The 12,498-nt window shown below is 47.7% G+C and overlaps 1 protein-coding gene across 6 annotated transcripts in view; it reads left to right on the top strand.

Moving 5' to 3' along the window:
• Positions 1-12,498, top strand: part of EPHA5 (EPH receptor A5) — a 334,695-nt gene that overhangs the window by 257,756 nt on the left and 64,441 nt on the right. The window lies entirely within an intron of this gene.

Raw genomic sequence — 12,498 nt, 5'->3', positions numbered from 1 at the left:
AGGGATTCACCACCTCCTCCCATCTGTGGGTCTTTTGGGCTGTACTGAACCCAGTCAGCCACACTGCTACACCTCTGCAGAGAATTGTATAGGTCATCAAGGGCCCCAGCAAGGTACGCGTACCAACAGGACACTAGTATTACATTTGTTACATCCAGACACGGGTATTTTGAGTGTGGGCACCGATGACCCTAAAAATAGTGTTTCCCCTGTTATGTTGTATTTGTTGCCTGTTTAATATAATTGTTGTGTTAAATATATTTTTATGTGTTGTGTTATTTCTTGGAAGTCTCCAACTATCTGGCAAATAAGTGGGGATTCCTCTGTAGTTAAAATTTTCCACCCAAGCTGCCCTGGTGACCCTGCCAGGAAGGAGCGAGGGGGGTGGAGGCACCGCCAACTAATTTCATAACCAAAAAAAGAACAAAGATTCACCCTGCTGAGTGGGTGGCGGGATCCAAAAGAACCCAGACCTGCCCATCAGAACATGTCAGCGGATTGCCATTAAAGGAGGTAATCAGGTAGAGAGGGGCGCTACATATGTAGTTTACTTCCCAGTGATTTTCATCTCTATCTAGATCAGTGGCCCCCAAACTGTGGGACACAGAGAAACATTCGGTGGGGCACATGGCAGGTCGGGGGGGGGTGCGGGGAAGGAGCGTCACCGAGCCCCACTCCGCCCCCAGTCACAGCTCCACTCCACTCCCTGGTCCGTCCTCTGTCCGGCTCCAGCCCCGCTGCAGTGCTGCTCCGTCCTCAGCTCCTCCCCCAGTCCAGCTGCAGCTCTACTCCACCTCTGCTCCATCCCCAGCCTAGCTCCGCCCTCATTCCCTCTAGCCCCAGCTTCTCCCCCCTCCTCACTTCAGCTCCCAGCTCTGTCTTCAGCCCAAGCTCCGTTGCTGAGTAAGCCTCGTCTGTGAAGTACTGGAGAGGGGGGCGCGGACAGAGAAAGTTGGGGCACTACTGATATACATGGACCCTGTTTCATTATTAGGTTTCTTTCGTACCAGAGTGTTTTCTCATTTGTTTAAAAATAAGCAGAATTTGTGTTGTACAAAAGGTCCCCTGATGCACTGTGGAATCAAGTACCTTTATACACAGTCACTCTCATTAGACTTGCTAACAAAAGGTCAAATCCAGATGTTCTAATTCGGCTTACACTCATATTTTGCTAATTGGCCTTTCTCGGGAAAACTCCCTGGGTGGTGGTATAAAACATGAATACAGACAAGAAGTGAAATCTTGGCCCAGTGGCAAATTTGCCACTGACTTCAGTAGGGTCTGGATTTCACCCCCGGTGTCAGGGGCGGCTCTAGGAATTTGGTCGCCCCAAGCACAGCGGCATGCCGCAGGGGGCGCGCTGCCGGTCGCTGGTCCCATGGCTCCGGTGGAGCATCCACAGGCATGCCTGCGGGAAGTCCACCCGAGCCGCGGGACCAACGGACCCTCCGCAGTCATGCCTGCAGGAGGTCCGCTGGTCCCGCAGCTCCGGTGGACCTCCCGCAGGCATGACTGCGGAAGGTCCGCCGGAGCCGCCTGCCGCCCTCCCGGCAAAATGCCGCCCCAAGCGCGCGCTTGGCGCGCTGGGGTCTGGAGCCGGCCCTGCCCGGTGTTCAGGGTTTGGGCCATAAAAAATTAAGTACACACTGAATATGAGTAAATTCAGTAGTTAGCTACCCTCTGATGGAGGGTCCATCCTTAGGGCCTGAGTCACTGAGGTTTTTCAGCATGTGTCTAACTTGAACCAAGGGAGTAGTCCCATTGACTTCAATGACTTGAACTGACTTCAGCGGGACTACTCATGTGATTAAATGTAGGCAGATGCTTCAGTACCTGACTGTATTGGAGCCGTACAGTTCTTGACAACTCCAGCTGAAGTCAATAGAAGTTTTCAATGCAAAATGAACAGCAGGATTGGAAAAATCTATGATTTCTGTCTATATCCGTTTTTATTGTGCCACTAATTTTTCATAGATGCCAATATACAGGATATGAGACATTTGTTCCTATACTACATATTCCCAATAGAGGATGAAATATCTTTTTAATGAACACCTATCAAAGCACAATGCAAATTATTTTTTATGGCAGCTGTCAAACCAGTCCAGCGTCCTTCGTACAAACTAACAGAAAACACCGTGCCAACATCTGTACATTTCACTGTTTCTCCCCATTCCTCCCCACCACACAAAGGGAAGTAGATGTTTTCCCCTTTGATCACTGTGTATTGTTGTGTGCGTGGTATACTGGATATACCTCACAGCTGTATAATGGTGACCGATTGTAGGGATAGCTGAGAGATGGCAACAGAGCAACTGGAAAGTTACTGGCTGGATCAGGATATTATTTCACTAAAGAGACTGGCTTCTTTTGACACAAAGCTGTCTGTGCCGAGGCCAGCCAGCCTGAGCAGCATGATTGCAGGCCGAGGGCAGCTGTAAGGTTATGCTGGTTTGTTTCCTGTCCACAGAGGTACGGGTAGCATGCCTGGGCAACTCTCCTCAAGGCCAGGCTCATGGACACCCTCAAAGCTTCCATGTAATTGAGTTCAGGGGACTTACTGAGCTAACTACTGCCAATGGATTCTGGGATAGCTGCAAGGAAAGCCAATCCCTCCCTGGGGGGCCTCCTGCCCCTTCCATTGTCTCCTTCTAATACACCTTTGCCCACCCAACGCTGAATTCTGTGCTGGTGTTTGCTCAGTGTTGTGCTTAGCATGCCACAGAGAACGCCTCTTTGCCATCTCTCTCCCCTCCCAGCGCTGACATTCCTACCACCCACACACGCAGATCCCCAACCGTGTGTGGGTGTGGGCAGGGGCAGACTGGAGCTCCGACAGGCTCCTGGCAAGGGGCAAGCACATGCTCTGGAGCCCACTTTTGCTGCCTGAATGCTCATTTGGGTGGCCATTCTGCTCCTTCCCTCTATGGCATGGCACCGAAGGCCCAAGAGAGCCCCAAGCCGCAGAGTTTCGGTGTCTTCGCTGTTTTGTAATCCTCATTCATTTAATCGTCCTGGCTTCTGTTAATATTTCCTCTTGAGCAGTATCCCTTGATATATTTGTAAAAACTCATTATGTTACCCATAACTCCTCTGGCTAATGTTAACACCCTCTGCTAGTTTGCCACCCTTAACGTCCCTAGTGACCAGGGATGTTTCTTTTTGGGGCCCCATGCTCCCATCCCTGTCCACTGATAGGGACACAGAAGACATTCCCAAGTCCCGGGATCAGCTTGTGTGTGTAGGAGGGGACAGAGCAATTGGCCAGGCTTCTCCCCACCCCCTGCGCTGTCTGGAGGGAGAACCAGCCAAAATACACCTACAGAGAGATTTTCAGAGGTGAGCAGTGGTCTGTGGCACCCACCTTGAGATACCTGCAAGGGGCCTGGATTTCAGCAGGCAGGTGCTCCACACTAATGAAAAGCAGGCCTCTTTCAGATCCCTCAAGTCAGGCACCCCAAAATTGAGGCACTAAATGCTAGTCACTTTTGAAAGAATTGGCCGCAGCCTGGTGGGAGTGAGCCAGATCAGTAGTTAAGGAAGGTAGAACCTCTGGCTTCTTCTGTAGAAGCTGCCTCTCCCACCTCAACAGAACATTTCTGGGAAATGCCATGAATTAAAACTCCCGGGGGCCAATGCTCAACTGGTGTAAATTCCAAATGGCATTCCACAGACATCAGCAGAGCTATGACAGTTTGCACCAGCTGAGGAGCTTTGTTTTCCCCACACAGAGAGTTACAACGCGAGGCAGAACTGGTACTCCCCCACTGTCCCATAAACTCTGGATAAACGCTGTTTTCAAAGGCTTCTCGCTCAACTCTGAAAGTCTGGGATGAAATGTGGTTTGCTAGGTAGTAGATGCAGATTCAGCCCCCAGATCAAGGGGAGACCAGTCAGCTCCTCAGCTGTGATTGGTGCAGGAGCCTTGAGCAGCTTTGTAATTGTCACGAATTCCCCTCCATCGTTAGCAAAATGGCTTCAGAATTGCAGGGCTTTTTTAGAAGTTTCTTTCCCTTGCAAATTGTAAAGCTTGACTGGTATTTTGAGTGTCTCTTAACAACAGAAAAATAAAACAACACCACAGAAACCCTAAAGCTGGCAGACAGTTTTAAAATTAAATAAAGTAAATAAAAAAAAGGCACTGCTGAAGCAGAAATGCCACTAAAATATTTCAGTCATGCTGCTCTGTCTTGGAGATGATTTCAAGACAATTCCTGGAGTGAGTATCATGCTGTGACAGTACCAGGATGAGAAATGTATGCCAAGTCACGGTGTAATCCCTTTTAGGATCTGGGTCTGTAAGATGCTCTGTCTGTTGAGCATTTACACATTCCAGTGCCTGGCACCAAAGGTCAGACATTTCCTTTTCAAATGCTTTCCCGTTCGTGATTTCCAGCGAGACAGACAGTTTGAACTCCAGGATCCGATTCAGCTGGACTGATCCACTGCACAAGGCTGTGGTTACGCTCTTGCTGCTTCAGGCAAACAGGGGAAAGATCAACCCGCAGCAGAACCAACAATGGAAAAACCCTCTAGGTTGGGGGCTAAAAGCAGTACAGCAGCCGGAGGGTAGGACAGCTCAGGCAGCTGAGCTCCTTGCCTCAGGCTCTCTGCTACTCCCAGTTCAGAGTATCGGCCATGCTCCCTCCCTGTGGCTGTGCAGCCCATAAGAATTGCAGTAGACCGGGCTCCCCATGCAGCTGCCAGATGGAGAGGGTTTGTGTCTGGCTTTCAATCAGCCAGGTTAAATCATGAATGTAAAAGAGCACGTTGGGATATTTTGGGGGGAGGGAGGGAGGAGGTGGAGGACAACACCTCCCTCAGTTGCTAGGCTGGGAAAGGAGATCTGATCTGAGCCTTTCGGGAGAAGGGTCTCAACAAATATCTAATCCCTCAACTGGTCCTAGGTGGGGAAGGATAGAGGGTCCATAGGAAATCACTTCCACATCTGGACCAGCCTCTGGGTATTGTGAAGGGCTGTAGAGTTTCTTTTCTGCTGGGTCCCTTAAGGTAGATGTTTCCACACCTCCTTTTATTTGCCTTCCAGTGTTTCTGCAGTTCCTCTTGTCTTTCCAGTGAATGTAAATAACAGCTTGGCTCTTCCCATTGGCAGCCGGCCCTAACCCAAAGGTCAGCTGAACCATTAGTCACTGTGGCATTTCCGCACACCAGCATCCATCTGTAGAAACACAGTTTGTTCCTGAAGCGGGAGGTTCCTGGGAATTTGAAACTGTGTGCGCTTTACCCGCAACAATTAAGCTGCATTGCAGACCTGTTCTACTTGCTCGAGGAAACTCTTTGCAACTAATCTGTCCTCTGAACAAGGTCAAAGAGTTGCTGAGCAAAATGTCTGATAATTATTTTAATGAACTGCTCTTTTATTTTGATAAAGTGACATAGAATAATTTATTAGCCATTGCATAACAATCCGACCTGAAAATTAAAATGGAAGCTCGTTAAATTAAACCTTTGTTGTTAATGAGTTAGAAAGAGGGTTGTCTTAGAAAAACCACTGTGAAGCCAGGCATAAGCATTGATTTACACAATATATAGTTGCTATCATTATGGGTTTCTTATGGTTACCTGCTCTCCTCAGAAACCTGAGCCATTTTACAATTACCAGTCATGCTAAATTTTGCTGTCCTAGCAGTGTTTGTATGGGTACTGCACGCATTCTCATTACTGATTGAAATGTATGAATTACAAAACAAAAACAATCCACCGCCCCACAAACAACCAACAATCCCTTTTGGAATTTCAGTGTCTCACAATCCTTCCAAGATCCATTCAGAGCTGCTCACCATGTGTCATTTCTAACCAGGGTGAAGAAGTTACTGAAAACACGGTCTCCCCCCTCCATGGTCTCCTGCAGTGCTGTGGTACCAGCCCTTGCTGTCAGATAATCCCAGGTAGCATGGCATGGGCTGGTACCACAGCACAGGTGCACCATGGCTGAGGCCAGCCCTTGAAATGCGCTAAGATCGGGTGGGTTCCAATACATGCCAGCTGACTTCAACACTAGGGCCTCCCAGGGCCCCAGACACCCTGCCTGCTCCTATTCCCAGCCCAACTCATTCCCATGGGACCTTCCCTTGCTGGCCACTCATCACCCGCCTGAGCAGGAGGCAAAGATCAGCAGCAGATTGTCCCTGAGCAGACCCACCATGCTGCCCTGCGCTACCCCATTGCTACTCCACTGGTTCATTGTGTCTGTTTCCCCACTGGTGCCAAGTGGGAGCAAGGGGGGCAGAAGCCAATCCTTCTGCAGCTCTGGGGCCCTCTGCCCTTTTCTGCCCCTCTCAGCCTCCCTGATCCCGTCCCCTCAGCCACAGCGGCTACCACCATCTCCTCTCAGTTGCTCCATGTTGGGCTCAGATCCACCCAGGGAAGCAGTGAAAGCAGGAGGAGACAGCTTGATGTCTCACTATCCCTTTGCCCCAGAGACCCTGCTGGCCCAGAGGAAGATCTATAAGAGAATCACAGGAGCCTCGCTGGGTGCATGACATGCCAGCCGTGTTGCAGGAATGTGTCATGAGGTAGCCAAATGTGAAAGCATCACGTGAGACAAATTATACTTTGGTAATTCTGTGGTTCGTTACAGAGCCCCGGACACAGTGCATAGGCTCAAAGTAATATAATTTCAAGCCTGCTATATATCACTGGCCCTTAAGGAGTTACAGAGCTGCCAAAATAGGCCTCTCACTTGACATGTATGTGTAGGTGTGTGTAGATCTAAATAAGTGTACATAATAATGTAGAGCACATGATGCTACCAGGCTTGATTCTTATTTTCATTAAGGCTCTTTTGTAACACCGTATGAATCTTAAGGTGGGTGTAAAGAGACTTTTTAAAAAAAGTTTTATAGCATTATAGCATGAACAAGGGGTGGGATTTTATTGAGTTCAGTGGGTGTAGAGTTAGAACAACGTGTTTGGAAATCCCACTCAAAATAGCTAACGCATGGGGTGTGGACGTGTCGTGTATGCACCGCTGATTATTGATGACCTTTTCATCTAAAGTGAGCTGCCAAAGAATCCAAGAGAGTCTGTTACGGACCTTCGGAAAGATACATTTGAAACAATGAAAACTGCCCCTTGCCCTCAATGATCCATACAGTAACTCCTCACTTAAAGTCGTCCCGGTTAACGTTGTTTCGTTGTGACGTGGCTGATCAATTAGGGAACGTGCTCATTTAAAGTTGTGCAATGCTCCCTTATAAGGTTGTTTGGCAGCTGCCTGCTTTGTCCACTGCTTGCAGAAAGAGCAGCCCGTTGCCGCTAACTGGTGGGGGCTTGGAACCAGGGTGGGCCAACAGCCCTCCATTGGCTGCCCACTCCCCTAAGTTCCCTGTGCAGCAGCTGCCCAACAGGCTATCAATTGCCGGGAGTTCAGCTGTCCCTCCCCCCACTGCCATGTGCTGCTTCTGCACTCTGCCTTGGAGCTGTTTCCCAGAGCCTCCTGCTTGCTGTGCAGGGGAGGGGGGAAGAGGGAGGCTAATGTCAGGGTATCCCCCTCCCCCCTACTCCTCCTGCCCCGCGCTTACCCCTTCTCCATATAGAGCAGGGTGGGGACAGAACAGGACTCAGGAAAGAGGGAGCTTGCTGGCCACAGCTGATGTCTCAACTGCCTGATCTTTTTAAAGGCAGTGTACTTAGAGTGGGGTCAGTGTACTTAAAGGAGCAATACACATCTCTCTCACACACACACAGGGTGTGTGTCTCTGTCTCTGTTTGCCATGCTGTCTCCCCTCCCTCTATTTGTGCTGACTTGTTGAATGTGAGACTACATTAACAATGTGTTAACCCTTGAGGGCTCGGCCGAGTGCTAGTTCATCATTTAGCAGTAAGGCATTCCCTGGGAAATATCCCATCCTCTTCTTCCACCCTCTAACTTCACCACCTCAACCAAGCTTCACAATCATAATTGTTGTGTACAGTATTAAATTGTTTGTTTAAAACTTATGCTGTGTCTGTGTGTGTGTGTGTGTATATATATATATATATATATATATATATATATATATATATATATATATATATATATATATATATATATATATATAATATACACAGCATAAGTTTTAAACAAACAATTTATAATATGTTTTTTTATCTGGTGAAAAAAACTTCCCTGGAACCTAACTCCCCCATTCACGTTAATTCTAATGGGGAAATTGGATTTGCTTAAGATCATTTCACTTAAAGTTGCATTTTTCAGGAATATAACTACAACATTAAGTGAGGAGTTACTGTATATAGAATTTCTCCTTTGGCAAGGAATCAGCCTTCAAAAGGCAAAGCAAAGGTAATTTTGCCAGTTGGGTATTGGCAGTTGCTGGCTTCTGCAGCTTATCCAACCTTGACCTCAGTTGATTTAGCCTTTTAAATATTAGCCCCCGCAGCTGCAGAGGGCTAGTTTCTGGACACAAATGTACATCTCTTTAAAAGACGACTTTCGCAGTGCAGAGAGGTTTGGGGTGAGTGAGTTGTGTACAGGAGGTGCTGAGCCAAGATTTGCAACCTTCTATGACGTGGAAGGTCACAACAGATGAGTTTTTCCACTAAGAAAATTACTGTTACAGTATGTGCCGGAGCTTTAAAATAGTTCACTTTTCTTGATATTTCCGTAGGAAACATGGGAGACAGTTTGTAGATAATGCTTTTCAAAAGTAGTGACAGATTTTCATGGCATGAGTCATGACTTGTTGTGCCATTTTAAAGGACATATGTATCTGTATATTTCTGCCCGCTTTCCTCTAGGGCATCTTAGGTGATTTATGGCTGTTTCCTAGTACAGTGCATTACACCTCACCCCCAAGATACACTTGATAACAAGTAGGACTTTGGGGGAACAGGCCCCACTTTTGTCAAGAATCACAGCCAATCACAGGAAGGGCAATCCTGCTTTCATTTACGTCAATGGACGCTGATCCAAGAGCTACAGCATCCTGCCCCAGGTCATCACCCCAATGGCCACTCAGCTCTTTGGCAACGCCCTCTCACTCAGAGTGAATTTGGCTACTGTCAGTAGAATGAAACTTGATCCGCCCTATGAAAGAAGAGTTCTGGTCACTCTCCCAACTCTTCTGGATGAGATAACGCCTCTCCCAATCCGAGGGGCCCAGTCTTGCCAGCCTGCAGGCCACAATCACTGTCTCAACTGTATCTTCCCTCTCCCTAGAACTAACCTCCCTGGCACCTTGTTGATCAACTCACCTGGTTCTGCCACCTCGACAACCAAAACAAAACCAACCACCCTGCCTTAGAAATACCTCAGGGCAGTGCACAGATGTGCAATGCCTCAAAAGACAGGCAGAAACCACCTGCTTTCAGGGATTAATTGCCACCTTCTGCCTATTTGTCCTTTTAGAGGCCTAGCTAGGAAAATGGGATATTTAGAGGGTCAGCCGATCCAAGTACTCTTCACTCTGCTCATGTTGCCTTGCTCAGACAGTGAGCTGAATGCTCCCCACTTGGGCCAGGGCCATTATTAAGCACTAAGACCCACAGACCGACCCCTAGAGAAAGTAGTGATTTTCAGGATGTCATTTTAGCATCAGGCAGGGAACTGGGCAGGTGTGAGGACCTTGAAGAATGGCTAACAGTAGGTATGCATTTAGCATGTCCAAACCTTGTCGCATATTTAGTCAAAGTTCCTAATAGGAGGGTGGGAGGGAAGGATATGGCAAACCATGGTGAGGGGTTGTCACCCATCATGAAGTACATCATGCAGAACACTTCACTAAAATCAACACAGAAGTTCTGCTTAACAGATGATGTCACCATATAGTCCTGTGTTAGTTGAGGGGATGCAGTGAATACTGTGATATTCATGAAATAAAGATTTAGGGTGGGACTGTAAAAAAATGTTTTGCATTAGCCTAACTCTGCTCCCACTGAAGTTAGCAGGAATTCCATTCACCTCAGAGGGAGCAGTGTTAGGCCCCTGGTTCACACTGTTGAACATCCCACTCTTAATACTTTGTAGAATTCACAAAGTCTCTTCTTGGCTATAGAATGGATAAAGCACAGGGGACAAGCTCTCAGCTCTTCAAATACTATGTTGTTGGGTGCTCTTTGAGAAGATGGAAGATAAACTCCATTGGATATACACCGGGGGTGTAGAATTTGTCTATTGTCTAGGGGAAAAAATCAGTTGGGGCTTATTTGTATCTCATAGACTTTAAGACCTTAGGAGACCATTGTGATCATATATTCTGACTTCCTGAACATTGCAAGCCATAGTACCTCACCCACTCACTCCTGTAACAGACCTAGGCATAACCTAGGCATAAGATGATGTTTTCTGCAAGCACATGTTTCCAAGTGGTCTTTTTCAAATACAATGTCTTTCCTAGAAAGTTGTTCTCTCTCTCTCTGACTGCATACACATCATCTGCTCAATCTTTTGTTCTTATCAGTTACTGTAAAAAAAAAACTTGGTGACATGTTTGAACATGTAAACTGGGTAAGCCCTAGCAGGTAGTGCTAAAGGGATCACATATACCCATAGTAGGAAAGTTATAAGGATAGCAATAAAACTGAGTATTGAAATAAGACAAGCTGGACATATTTTCCCAACAGCTTGCAATATGTAATGTTGTTCTTCTCATGTTTGAGAGAAGTGTATCATCTCAGTGGGAGCTAGGTTACCATGTTGGCCTTCTGCTATACAGATATATGGAATAATCACCCCCCATCTTAGGGCTGGGTACAATGTTAGAAAAAAGTCTTCCATTAACATTAGAATCTTGTCTTCTCCAGTTGTAGGCTTCAGAAAAATAGCTTGTGAAAACTAAGAACAACGCTTTTGATTCTCATGATCAATTCCTTAACGTATAACTCGGAGTGACCTGAATTGTGTACAGCACATGCTCATAGTTGCATCTGTGGTCACCACAAATATACAAGGTGCAAAACAAACAGGCTTTGCGTTATCTGTCAGTTTTCGGTTCTCTAGCTGCATTGATTAATAGCTATAACACATTGGTTGGTAGCTGCAATATGTGGGCTCATTAATGAAGTAGGCGGACTCACTGGTTTGTAACAAATCAGAGCACGTCTGATATAGAAGTATTCCTAGAGCAATTGTCTTCATTTGTTGCCTAGACAATGCAATTTGTTTGTATTATATTGACATGCTATATGTTGGTAGCACAGCATTCTCTTTTCTGAAACTTGAGGATCATAAGTTTTGCCATCTAATGCACGTAAGAACTGCTGCTCAACTAGCCAAGATGGAAGGGATGCTTATTGCCTGGGGGAAGCATCTAGCAACATTAATGATGGTCTCTGTGTGTGTATATCCTGCTCCCACCAAAAAGATTCACAGGGCCCTCCATAGTGCATCCATGCTCCTGGGTTCCCAGGTAGCATCAATGGCTTGTATTGCCTTTTACCATCTGCCTCTAGAGAGGAGGTAGTGGCCATTCCTCCAAAGTAGGCGCTTTGGATCATCCACACCTGTGTTACCATCAAGTGTAGTAGGACTAACCAGGTGTGGGTTTGGGCCCTGCCTCAGCTTCCCCATTTAAGAAAAGGTCACTCAGCACTTGTTGTCTCAATAACTCCCCCACCTTTTGGAGTCCATCTTATTAATATCACCTTGATCGATCGGTCCATCATCCCTCGCAGAGAGAGTACTGATCAGAACACGTCGTCCGTGTTGTTCTAGCCAGTCCTTCAGCCACCTGCTGGCCAGGCTGTCAGTGGCACCGAACACCTGATCGGCATAGCGCACCGTAGCCCAGAACCCCTGAGCGATCCGCCAGCCTCAGCCTCCCACGTAGCTGGGATTACAGGCACACACCACGTCCTTATTAATATCACATTAAAAAAACACCACCCCAGGAACTTCAAATGGACTTTCCTAGCTGGCCCACCATCCTCGGTGCAGGCTTCTTAGTCCTGTCCCCACCAGGGCTTTCTGGCAGTAAGCGCCCCTACACTCCAGCCTTGTAGCTGGCTTCCGCTCTCTGCAGATCTGCACTCCCCAGGGCCCCTGCCTGGGAGCAATGGAGACTCTCGCTGTATGGCATACCCCACTGTCACCAGGGGGCCGCCGCTGTACCCCATCCTCAAGATTGTGATGCCACATCCAGGCCCAGTCAAGGTTTATTCTTTTATAACAGACCAGCAGAAGGCAGTCTTAACTCAATACCTGGCCCCCAGGCTTCGAGTCCACCCCTCTCAGGGGTGTGTGGCTCTCTGCTCCTGGCAGCTTCCTTGACTCCTCCAGCTCTGCTCCCCTCTTGGAGCCCCAGGGTTCCCTCCTTGAGCCCCCTTGCTCTAAGGACCCACCACAGGAGTTAGCTTTACTCCAGTGTGGCCTCCGCCGACCAGGGCTCAACCTGTCTCATTCCTTCTTCCTCAGCTGCCTGCTAGTAGCCCTTTATAGGCCCAGGTGTAGCCCCGCCCTCTTTAATTAGCTGGATTAGGCTCCCTTGCTCTAGTCCAGGGGTGCTGGGCTCAATCTGTTCACAGAGACCAACTACCCAG

Source organism: Mauremys reevesii, linkage group 5 (genome assembly GCF_016161935.1).
Source record: "Mauremys reevesii isolate NIE-2019 linkage group 5, ASM1616193v1, whole genome shotgun sequence".
Classification (NCBI taxonomy): Eukaryota; Metazoa; Chordata; order Testudines; family Geoemydidae; genus Mauremys; species Mauremys reevesii.
The sequence above is the reverse complement of the archived record's forward strand: the minus strand, read 5'-3'. Positions and strand labels throughout refer to the sequence as shown.